The following is a 13,693-nucleotide window of genomic DNA, read 5'->3' as shown; positions in this document are numbered from 1 at the left end:
AACGTGATGTTCGGCTTGTAGGCACACAGAGTTTCTGCCTGTAGGAAGAGTTAGTCAGCCTCCCCCGTGCAAATGAGCTGATCCACGCTAACTCACAGCTGTGTGTGCAGTTACGCTCGAGTTAAGTCAACCGCACTAATAAAACATGTGAGATAAGAAGTGAAAAAAAACAACCTTCCACAGATGTGTTGCAGGGCTGAGAGAAGAGAAGAACCGGATACGTGACATGAAACTCAGAATGGGGAAGCAGGCTGAGTTGGATAGATTAACAAAGTGAAACAACGTCTCGAAAGTGGAGTTATGAAGAAGGTGTTTTTACTGTAAGCTCAGGATCAGGGCTGCAGATGATAATGATCCTCTGTGGCTAAAGCTGCCATATTATTAACATGTTTATATGAAAACATTAATTATAATACAAAATATAGGAAATAATGTTAGAAAATATAAATAAAATAACAAATATATTAAATAAATAAATTAAAACATATACAAAAATATAAAGATAAAAATGTATAACACGACATCATATTAAAACAATATAATCAACAAGTGAATGTAAGACTTTTCCCTATAACTAGTATTTCTACACTATAGCATCACTACTTTTACTTAAAGGGGACCTATCGTGCAAAATGCACTTTGTGATGTCTTTTATACATAAATATGTGTCCCCGGTGTGTCGGGGAACTCACGCAGCGTCAGAAAATAAAACCCCTCTCTCTTTTCCTCCGTACCCCAATCTTTTAAAAACGGGTGTACAACGAGCGGATACAGATTTCCATCCGCTGTGACGTCGGCGGACCCACAGAAAGTTGCTATCAGAAACAATGCCTGACGTGTTTTGGACGTAATCTCGTCTTTGTTTACATTAGCAAGCCTCGCTAACACTCAGAGCTAACCTGGGGGGTATACTACGAAGCAGGATTTTCGCTTAGCCGGCTAACTTCAGGGAAAACTCTGGGTTTCCGGTCCTACGAAGCTGGTTCTCTTTTTAGCAGGCTAGATCTCCATGGTAACTTATGCTGTGCGGCTAACCTGGTCGGTAGCAGGTTAGGTTGCAGGCTAAGAGCTCAACTCAGTGAAAGCACTGCCTGCTGACCAATCAGAGCTCAGTGTGCAGAGTTTAAAGCGATCAAGTCATATTACAGGAGAAAGGAAATACAGAAAAACTGTAAAAAAAAGACGGTCGGCAAAAATCACCGACTGTGTGAACGTGAACATGAATAGAATATCACCTCCCATCTTCAGAGCAATCTGACTATTATAACATTAGCGTTAAGAAAGCTTACTTAAATATCTGCCACAACATAAGTAACCGGATCAGAGTAACATTAAGTAGGCTACAGTCCGCGGCATATCACTTCATAATGTATCATATATTTCCTTATCTGAGTCAGCTGAGCCGTATCTGGCCGTGCAACACTCACAGTGTCACATACTTTATGCAGAAGCATTATTTTAAGCAACACATTAAGTTGACGAAACACTCGAGACAAATGTAATTAAAGTCAAATCGTGTCTTAGACGGGGCAGTGATATCATAAACCTGTTAATGTACGCATTCAAACACTTTTTCTGTTACCAGCTGTATTCACCTTGCAGGTGCAGCTATGTGGCTTTTATCCTGGATAAAGTGTTTAAGTCATGGATGTTTAAAGTTTAACTTCTTCATATGTCTAATATTATAGTTCACTTTTCATTCAGGAAGTATGACGCTGTGCTGTCAGTACGCTTCTCCATGTTTGTGATTGGTCGAATGCTCCAGATATCACCCCTTTCATGTGAACGCGCACCTAACTAGATAGGAAACGGCTGGCTTGAGCGATCCACTTGATAACCCGCGTCGTAGTACAGTTTAGCGAGAGCGCGTATGTTTTGGATTAGGCCAACCGGCTAACTCAAACATATCCAGGTTAGGTTGAACCAGCTTCGTAGTACAGGCCTCTGTACTGTAGAGCATGTGTTTAAAAAGCAGGAAATAAAAAAGGAACTCACCTTGTGATAAACCTGCAAGAGAAAAAGCATTTGAGCTCCATACTGTTTCAAAAATAATCCTTGACGTGGTTTAAACAGGATGGCTTTTTATCACAACCAAATTTAACTTTATCTCCGGTAGAATTCTGATCAGGCATTAGCTCCGCCTCCTCTTCTTTTTTTTTGTTCAAGCTAAGGACCCAAGATCTGCGTTTCTCTAACAGGGCTGCAAAAGAGGGGTATGAGCAGTATGAGGCATGGCTACAATGAGTGATCTGTTTGGTATTTTGAAAAAAAAACTTCACAGACATGTTTTGTATTGGTATGGTGCAACAATATCTTTTTCAAATATAGCATGATAGTTCCACTTTAAGTTCAAGTGCTTCTTCCACCAGGCGCATGTGCTCTTGTATGTTTTCTTTAGATGTCATCAACGTGCCAGATGAAAATGAGCCTCTGTGGCTAAATCTGGTACATTTACGTAATGGTCTCAAATGGACTCATGCTAATTAATAGTACCTCAAACAAAAATACCTCTGACTGTATGACTTGTTCCAGTAACAAGGATATTTCAACACTGTTGTATTAATACTTGTACCTATAGTACTTCTTCCAGCAGGATCTGGTTTTGATGCATGGAGTGAATGGAGATCACTGGTGCATGTTGGGATGGATGTGCTCTGGATAGATGGAAAGGCAGAAGACACAGAGCTGCAGATTCATGGCCTGACAGCAGAAATCTGTCCGCCTCCTGGCAACGTGAGAGGACACCTGGAGGAAATGCAATCCCCCACCCAGAACCCTTCTCTTTCTCCCACCCCCTCCTCGTGACTCATCACCAGAAACTTAATCACCAATGAGGGGGCACTGTGCAAACTGAGATGAGGCTCTGCTGCCCCCTGCTGCACGCAGACACATACTGCAATGATACAGTCAAGATTAGGCTTTATTATATGCACAACAGATAGGAGTGTTGACATTTGAAGGCTCACCAAAAACATATACTGAAGACAGAAAAATATATAAGGAAGGTGAGTTAACACTAACACTACTAGCCTACTATATTTTACTTTTAATTACATTCTCATTGATTCTGTATATGTATAGTGTTCAGGTTCTCTTCTGAATATAGGTATTTTTTAGCTAGCTAACGTAGCTTACCCACTCATTTCAAATATATTGACAAACACTTACAGGAAATTGGTAACTTTTCCGACGTTTTTTGTGATTGTCCTACATGTAGCCTATACTATTTGTTGGGTTTACCTTACTTGTAAAGACGACAAAAAAAGTATATTGAAGCAAAACCGTAAACCCAGAGGGTGAAATTACTGTTGGACAATGCAAAATAAAAATAAAAATCCAGGTGTGTTTTTTACTCATACAGTAAATGGTCTGGTTTAGTGTGTGATTCAGCATAAATGTGAGATGATATTAAGGGGGCGTCAGTGTGTGCTAAATAGATAAATGAACACGAGGAGGCTTGATTAATCATAAAGTCGAGGCTGATCAAAACAATGATCAATCAAAGCCAGGAGGCATGGCATGCTGCCGCCACGCTGATGATGACAAAGCTTATGAGTGTGTGGATATACAGAAGTGGATCTTTACCTTAATGCTGCTGCGCTGCTCAAAGTCAACCGCAGTTAGTTAGTGCTCTGCAAGGTCTGACTTTAAAGGTCACCTATTATGCAAAATCCTCTTCTTCATGTCTCTTCTACATCAACATGTGTCCCCTCTTCTTCATGTCTCTTCTACATCAACATGTGTCCCCTCTTCTTCATGTCTCTTCTTCATCAACATGTGTCCCCTCTTCTTCATGTCTCTTCTACATCAACATGTGTCCCCTCTTCTCCATGTCTCTTCTACATCAACATGTGTCCCCTCTTCTTCATGTCTCCTCTCAACATGTGTCCCCTCTTCTTCATGTCTCTTCTTCATCAACATGTGTCCCCTCTTCTTCATGTCTCTTCTACATCAACATGTGTCCCCTCTTCTTCATGTCTCCTCTCAACATGTGTCCCCTCTTCTTCATGTCTCTTCTACATCAACATGTCCCTCTTCTTCATGTCTCTTCTACATCAACATGTGTCCCCTCTGTGGAAAGAGACTCTGAAAGTTTCAGGAACAAAGATTCTCTCTCTTTTTGTCCTGATCCATTTCTATAAAAACCTGTCTGAAAATGAGCTGATCAGATTTTGGCCACTTTATGATGTCATAACGATGTTTTGGCTTGTGTCACCATTAGCCAATCAGCAACCAAGGTAACCCCTCCCCACACCTTATCTCCTCCTAGAGCAGTGTTTCTCAAAGTGTGGTCCGCGGACCACTGGTGGTCCGTGAGCGCCCCTTAGTGGTCCGTGAGTATATTGGTAAAATTTCACATTTTTAATTAATTAATTAATTAAAGTTTTCCGCACTCTCGTGGGTATATCTCCGCAATGGAGCGAGATTAAGTTTCACTTTCAATTGCATGATATAACCCAGATAAACACCTTCATCACACATGTTGCCACTTGTTTATAAAATGTTCAGGCGATTTGTAAAACACGATGTGTTTTTGGATATTTGTGGAGTTAGGTGGTCCGTGAGTGTTTTTTTATTGGTTAAGTGGTCCTTGGTATGAAAAAGTTTGAGAAACACTGTCCTAGAGCACCATTGTGTTCTTTGTAACTAAATGTCTCTCAGAGGGGCGTGGGGAGGGGCTCCTTATTTTCATCTAAAGCAGGGGTGGGGAACCTTTTTCCTCTCAAGGGCCATTTCAATGTTTTCAACATCCTCCGAGGGCCGTACAAATGATTGACCTCTGCTTAAAAAAACTAAAATCACAGCCCATTAATTTCACCTTTCTTTCATGCTGTGCAAAGAAAAAGCAACCTCTTAATCCAGATATCTCACCATGACTCGCGCATGCATGCACGTGCACGGTTGTGGCATGACCACCAAACAGAAAGATATGGACACAAGATGTGTGCAAATGTATTTAGTTTCATATAGGAATACCTTCTCGAGTTCTCCGATTGGTTGGTTTTGTGGCACATTTGTAACGCTGTGACAACTTGAGCGAGCGCAGGCAAAGCTGAGCGCGCACAGGCTGGAGAGGTCGAGCGAGCGGGGGAGAGAGAGCGCGTGCATCGGTCTGCTTTGTGCACGGAGCAGGAGTTTTATGAGAGAAAATATATTTCTCTGTGCTCAAAAATGTTCAAGTGCGCGCTCAATCGCATTTTCTATGCTCAACATGTTTCATTGCGTGCTCAGGATAGAGGCACAAATATAACGCCATAGTCAGACATATACCACGTGATGACACGTTAGGCTTGTGTTGTGTTCAAGGACCCTGACCTTGGCCAGGAAAAACAGGCACTCACTTGTTTAATTATTTTGCGGTCTAGATTTCTTTAATTTTTTTCTTTTTTGCGTGTGTTTATAAATTACCTCGAGGGCCACACCAAATGGTCTCGCGGGCCGTATACGGCCCAGGGGCCGGAGGTTCCCCACCCCTGATCTAAAGTAACAGACAGAGAATCAGCACTTTTGAAACAGGCCTGAAACAGAGGGGATTATGGGATGCTGCAATGATCTGTTTGGTGTTTGGAGCACTTCAGAGACATGTTTGTATATATCTGAAACCTGCTAAATATTGATGAAAAACAGTATAATAGGAGACCTTTCAAACTAACAGTGTGAGTACCTCAGCACTCAGAACACATCATTCTGAATGATGATGACGATTCCATTCCGGAACCAGAATTGGAATGTCAAAATGATTTGAGAATTCTGAAAAAATACAATTCTTGACAAACTGAAGGGGGCCATGTGTCTAAAACAGCATACTACATACTACTTGTGTGTATTATGTAGCCTATACACCATGAAACACATGAGCACACATTAAAAAAAGCAGATATAAAGTCTGAGCTGACAGAAAATGCATGCAACCCATTTTAATACACACAGTTCAATTATATTAACATATAGGTTTACCTACTGAATTAAAAGAAGAACAAATGCACCAAAGAAAGTGGAAACAATAAAGCAGATTCAGGAAGTAGGCTTATATTCACACTTAAAGGGGACCTATCATGCAAAATGCACTTTTTTATGTCTTTTATATATAAATATGTGTCCCCGGTGTGTCAGGGAACTCATGCAGCGTCAGGAAATAAAACCCTCTCTCTTTTCCTCCGTACCCACATCTCTAAAAACGGGGCTACAACGGAGCTGATCCAGATTTGCGTCCGATATGACGTAATATCTGAAATGTGGACCCACGGCCCAATCAGAAACGTTGCTATCAGAAAGAATGCCCGACTGTTTTGGACGTAATATGGTCGGTGTTTACATTAGCATCGCTAACACTCAGAGCTAACCTGTACTGGAGAGCATGTGTGTGAAGAAGCAGGAAGTAAAAAGGAACTCACCTTGTGGTATAACCGGCAAGAGAGAAAGCCTTTGAGCTCCAGACTGTTTCAGAGATAATCCTTGATAATCCATGATATGGTGTTTCATCACGGCAGAATCTGCCGGTAGAATCTGCCGGTAGAATCTGCCGGTAGAATCTCCCACATGAGCTCAGCTACCTTCTTTTTTTTTTATCAATTTCTTTAAAAAAAAAAAAAAGCTTTATACCCAAATCAGCACTTTTGAAACAGGAAGTGGAATAGAGGGATATGAGGCATGGCTAGAATGGGTGATCTGTTTGGTATTGTGAGCAAAACACTACATGTTTTTTATATTTTGTTATATATCTGAGACCTATGCTATTGCCTAAAAATAGCATGATAGGTGAGCTTTAAAGTATTAGCTTACAGAACAGAACAGTTTACAGAGAAGAAATACAATCTGCTCCAGTCAGAATTTTGAAGAGAAGATTGTTCGGGCCACTCGAAAAAAATACAATCTGACCAAGTGGTTTTCTTTTTTAGTTCATGGGAAAAAAACAGAATTGTGAAAATAGGCATTACTTTTTTACAAAAGTGGGAATTTTGAAAGAAAATGGACATTTTTACAATTTAAATGTGTCTTTGGAGAAACGTCAGAATTTTGAAAAAACAACATTTCTGGCAAAAAAAAGCGAGAATTTTGAGAGAATAAAGTGGTGATTTTTTTAAAAGTGAGAATCTCCAGAAAAACAGTGAGAATTCAAATCAAAATAAATAATATCAACATAATATAATTGAGATAATTTTTTACAACAAACACAATCCTCCTCGATCCTCTTTTTAGATTTTTAGTAACATTGTATTGTACACAGTAATCAGATGTTGTATGTACTGGTAAATGGATACAGTTCGTTTGTTAAAATCCTGATTACATAAATGTAATCCATTTGATGGTCTCGTCGCAAAATGACACATGTTGAAGTCGAGCTCCAATTCATTTAATGAGATGCTGTGGAACCACCACTTGAGGTCAGTGTTGTTCTGATTTAAGAGCCGTGTTTTAACCCTGGTTTTTGTCGATGTCCTAAATCTGAGGTCAACACATGTGAAACATCCAGTGACCTCAGTGAGGAAACGCAACATCATGCTTCAGCCTCAGAGCACTGAGAGGATAATATGAAGTGTGACAAGCTGATGGCTCCTGAAACAAAGGATCTCAAGCATTCAGCAACGTCTGAGGCAATAGTTTCCATGCAGCTGAAATACAATGGGGACACGTCTGACAGTAAACCAGCACTAATTGTAACACAAACATGAAACTGGATTTGGAAATGGAAAAGTAAAACAGATGAGAGAGACAGAGAGTTGCTGGAGGGCAGGAATGAATCACACCAAATGGTTTTTAATGTCAGTTTTGTGCGTTCATGTAAATGGGATTTTAAGCCAAGTCTTCCCGATGTGGCTTTGTTTGTGGAACATGGTGAGAATAAGAGCTGTGATTACACCATTTTCCATTCTCTTAATTGGGATGACTTCTAATTGGATATGTTGAAATGTTTCCATTGGAGCCTACTCAGGAAGACATTTGTATTTAAAAACATGAATAAAGTTGTTAAACTATATAAGCCATAACTACTTTAAGGACAGCAGCCTGAATTCATGACTCCAAATGAGGCGACACCAAAAAAAACCTGCATTATTATCTAATTATTTCCCCAAAAGTAACATATCCATTGATTTCCAACCATATCTGTACAATTCATTTCCCAACACATTCTTTTAAAACCTTTGTCACATTACCAGATGTATCTGTGTGTGGAAATATTAACCCTTAAATGCTTTCTGTATCCTGGGGGATATTTATTTGACAGGCTGTGGGTGTAATATGGGTCTAATAACAGAGTATTATGGGTGTAATAATAGTGTAACATGGGTATGATATTGATGTTACATGGGTGTAATAACAGTGTAATTTGGGGGGGGTAATGTAGAACATGGCAATCAATTGACTTTCCAAAATAGTGAATGCCCATTAAGGGTTAATATGTTCCTACTCATAGTTACATTCTAATATATTTTAGTCTAAATAATCTCAGATCAGCCTTTAAACCCATGCCTTTAACATTTGAAAGTGAGTATAATCTTAATTAGTTTCTGACGCTTAATGTACTGTCTAGTTTCATCTATTTAAGGGATTTGATTAGTTGCATCTAGTTTGCTAATTAAGTAAACATTATGCATGAGTTGGTTGTAAACACAGTCTCTGTCTGACTTGTTGCCAACTTACTCCTTGAATCTTGAAAGTTAGAATATTCCTAAATTTGCCTTTAATGGCAACATTTATGATATTACGCTCCAAAAGGGAGGCTTAAGTTACCTTTTCCAGGGGTAAATAAACATCTCTACTGTGATCAATGTTTAAGTCATGGAAATAAAGAAACAAGGTGACGAAAGAAATGTTATTGTTTTCCTTAAAAATATACAGTAGAAAAAGGATAAATATGTTGAATTATAGCCTCAGTCATGTTAGAGTTGCTTTAAGATTTTATTTTACATTTGCTGTTCAGGGGAAGGTCGTTATTCATTTAGTCTTATAGTGAAGTGATGACCCAGAAGTTAGCATCGTAACGGCTCCCTTGGCAAAAAGCCGATGGGATTTTCCATTGTATTACGAGATATTGCAGAACATAAACTTTTATAAGCCATTCATTATAGCTAAGCCTTTTTGATAGCATGATAATCTCCACTTTTGATGTGTAAATGCAACCTAAATAAATGCTAATGAAGACTATATCATGGTCAAATTACTAAGCTAAAGGCGGCTAATATAAGACTATAAGAACTACAGCACAGTCACATGACTTCACGTCACCACCGCTAAGCTAAAGGCGGCTAATGTTGGGCTATATAGGAACTACAGCACGGTCACATGAGTTCACGTCACCACCGCTAATCTAAAGGGGGCTAATGTTGGGCTATAAAGGAACTACAGCACGGTCACATGACTTCACATCACCACCGCTAAGCTAAAGGCGGCTAATGTAAGACTATAAGAACTACAGCACGGTCACATGACTTCACGTCACCACCGCTAAGCTAAAGGCGGCTAATGTTGGGCTATAAAGGAACTACAGCACGGTCACATGACTTCACGTCACCACCGCTAAGCTAAAGGCGGCTAATGTTGGGCTATAAAGGAACTACAGCACGGTCACATGACTTCACGTCACCACCGCTAATCTAAAGGGGGCTAATGTTGGGCTATAAAGGAACTACAGCACGGTCACATGACTTCACATCACCACCGCTAAGCTAAAGGAGGCTAATGTTGGGCTATAAAGGAACTACATTACGGTCACATGACTTCACATCACCACCGCTAAGCTAAAGGAGGCTAATGTTGGGCTATAAAGGAACTACATTACGGTCACATGACTTCACATCACCACCGCTAAGCTAAAGGCGGCTAATGTAAGACTATAAGAACTACAGCACGGTCACATGACTTCACGTCACCACCGCTAAGCTAAAGGCGGCTAATGTTGGGCTATAAAGGAACTACAGCACGGTCACATGACTTCACGTCACCACCGCTAATCTAAAGGGGGCTAATGTTGGGCTATAAAGGAACTACAGCACGGTCACATGACTTCACATCACCACCGCTAAGCTAAAGGTGGCTAATGTTGGCCGTGATGACGTTTAGTCGTCTCATTTAGACACTTGTTAGCGACCGCTGTTTTTAAATTCACCAGTGGGGTTTTTTACTGACGTATGTTATAGGACAAAATGTGAAAATCTCTTTAGCTTATTTCAGGCTTCTGTCCACAAACACATTCAATAAACCATTGACTCCAACAAGAGGGAACCGGAAGTGGTGGAACGCTACGTCTTTTCCGAGTTTTAGGAGCCTGTAATGACGGCAACATCTGAGAGTGTGTGTGTGGACATGAATAGCGGCTTCATATGGAATATTGAGGAGGTCTTTAGACTCTGATGGGTGAGATAGCTGACTCTCTAAGCCCCGGAGAGAGAGGAGAGTCATTGACCCGTGGCCAGTCTTCCTCACCTCTCATATTATCACTCAAGTGAGTCATCAACGGCACGTCAACATCGCTGAGGTTCGCCATGCCAATCTTCCTATTGCTTTTTTAATCCCTTGGCGTGCCTCGTTTGAGCAATTGCCTCCCTCCCCCCTTATTCTTTCTCTTACAACACACACACAAACACACACAGAAACATCCTCCCCTCTATATGCATCACATTCTGCTGGAAACATTTGGAAGACTGCCAAGAGTGTGTGAATGTGTGTATGCTAGAGCGTACTCAAGCAAGTGTGTATGTGCAGATGCAAGATGTTGGTGTGTAAATTCACCGTTTTTTTTGCAAACATGTGAATTCAATTGACGACTGAAGGGAGGAATCACAACGACGAAGAGTGTGTGCGTGCATGTGTGTTACAGGACAAATGGATGAATGGGCAACTAGGTTCAATGCTTTGAGGGCCTAGTTTGTGTGTGTGTTTGTGTGTGTTGAAAAGAGTGAAAGAATGTGAGGTAAAGAGGTATTGGATGGTTGTTGTCTTACAAGCAGCACGTTGCAGAAAGAGGCATTTTTTCAACCAATTTATTAATCCTTTTAGGCAATGTTCCCTGTTCAGAAATGCAAATTGAATCAATCTGAGTCTGACTTTTAAGACTTTCAAGTGGGATTTAATTAGAAGCCGAGGCGCAGAGTTTTAATGAGAGAGGGGGTGGAGAGAGAAGAGGGAGAAAACAGGGGGGAGAAGGAGAAGGAGGGGAGATGCTGTTTTAATGCTATTCCTGCAGGATTGGGGTGAAGGACGCAGAAACCCGCCGCTGACGGCTTTCTTAAAAGAAGGAAATTCCATCGTTTCGTGCTGCCATCTGTCCATCCGTCCCCGACGCCCTTCACCTCCGACTCTGCTGTTGACGCCCAGGGAGGGGTAGTTTCCTCGGGGTGAATTCGGTGACACTAAAAAACGCCCGAACCACTCCAAACCAACAGCAGGAAAAAAATCACCCCACTTCCTCTTCCAGCTATTCCAGCAATAATCCATCTCTGAATCCTTTGTCCTTTTGTGTTGCTGTTATTCAGGCTTGGGAGGGATTACGTTACTAGTTACATGTCAACAATTTGTATCAGTAACCTATCTGAGTACATCATATAGAGGCAATGTAACTCTATCACTTCTCTGTTACAAAGTCAACTTTATTGTCGATTTCTCTGTGTGTGATACAAACAGGGAGAAGGAAATGCTGTTTCCCTCAGTCCCAAATAATAAAAATATATAGATATATGTAAATATACATACATACACTAATATATGTATATATATATATATATATATATATATATATATATATACACCTACTCATACATAGAAACATATACATGCATTAAGAGTTTTACATACAAAGAAGGCACAACAGTAAACACACATTTGGATAAGACACATAGACATCTAAACAAAGAATAATTAAAGTAGCCTAAATATAAACCTTAAAGAAACATATATTCAGTACGTCCATCTATAATATTGAGCTTTATTTAAAAAAAGTATTGTATTCCTGCTAGTAATCTGAAAACGTATTTATTTTATGTAATTGTAATCGATTACAGTTTTCTTTTGTATCCTGATATCTTGTTACATGTGATCCGTTACTCCCCAAGCCTATTGTTATTTACTCCAATACCATTTCTCTGTGCTCCTCTTCCTCCTGCTTTTATTCCTCGTTGAGATTTTCTAACCTTCCTCATCATCCTCCCATCATTTTCCGAGCCCTAAGCTGACTGAGCCTCCCAAAGCCATCAGGTCTGATTGTCTGATCTCCAGGCATCCAGTCCGCCGGCTGAAATGAAAAATGAGGATTCCTCTCAGCCTATATTTTTATTCTGTTTTCATTCTCTCTTTCATTCGTCTCTCATCGGTCTCCCTCTTTTCCCCCTCTCTATCACAACTCTGTTGCTTCTTTCACTCATATTTCTTCACCTTATGTGGCCTTCCTCGCTCCTGCCAATCTCACCCCATTCCTCGGCTCGTTTCCATTCATTTCTGCCCTCCGTCCTCGTCTGGTTTGACTGGCAGCTACACTGGCACTTGAATATCTGATGGGGGCTGTAAAAAAAGAGCAAAATGATGAGGGTAAGGCTTTAGATTATAGCCTGCAAGGTACAGCAAACATTGTGTATGAAACGGGTACAATAAGGGATGAAAAACATTGAAGAAATAGAGGAAGACAGAAAGGCATTTAGGGACTAAAGTACACTATAATCACTTATTAAATGACCCAGTACACCAATACTTTAGTATGGAAGATACAGGGTACCAGAAGCCAAAATGATAATTGACAATAGCTATATTAGGACCCTGTTTATATACATTACATTACATGTTACTTGTAACGGCCCGTCCACACAGCGGCGTGCGTTGAAAGCTTCACCATTCACTTTGAATGGGGTGACGTCACGTTTTGCCAAACTGCATTGTGGGAAGCGACGCGGAGCTTTGCTGGCGTGGCTCGCTGCAAAAGTTGAGCAATGTTCAACTTTTGAAGCCTCGGCAGAAGCGTCAGCCAATCGATTCATATGCCAGTACAAGTTCTAGCCAATCAAACCGCTGTTTGTGTGTCCGGGGCGGGAGATTCATGTGATTGGTTGTTGGTCGAGTTTCAGACACGCCCGCCGGCGAGCGACAACGCACTCCGCTGTGTGGATGGGCCGTCAGACGCCTCCCAATATAGTTTAGCTAGGGAGAACATCGAACCATTTTGCAGTACAAACACTTTGTATCACTGTTATTAGAGTGAAAATAGAGGATGATGGACCACTTAGTTATTTATACAATTAAAAAGAAAATACCCTACTCAGTTTATGATGTCTTAAGGCCCGGGCACACCAAGCCGATTTTGGCCGTCGACGGGCATCAGTCCGACGATGAGCGCTGACACGCCCTACTCAGATTGGTGTGTCCCGCACCGTCGTGTCTTTTCAGCCGTGCCGACACCTTTTCGGCCAAAGGCAGTCGGCAAAAGAAATCACTCTGATTGGCTGTTCAGCTTAGCGAATCAGTGCATGAGAAGCAAAACGGAAGTGAGGGACCCAAACAAACTATTAAGAAGGCAAATCTGAGATTTCATTTAACTCCAGCTCTCGACTCAGGTTCGGGAAAGCCCCGTGAGCTTCTCGCTGTAGAGTGAAAACAGAACGCACACGCTATTTGTTGTTTGTTTATATCACGCAGTCTGTTCTTCTTCTCTCAGTTATCACGCAGTCTGTCTTCCGGTTGCCTCTTTTGAATGACGAATACACACTAC

Source organism: Gymnodraco acuticeps, unplaced genomic scaffold, assembly GCF_902827175.1.
Source record: "Gymnodraco acuticeps unplaced genomic scaffold, fGymAcu1.1, whole genome shotgun sequence".
NCBI lineage: Eukaryota > Metazoa > Chordata > Actinopteri > Perciformes > Bathydraconidae > Gymnodraco > Gymnodraco acuticeps.
Note: the sequence above shows the minus strand (reverse complement) of the source record.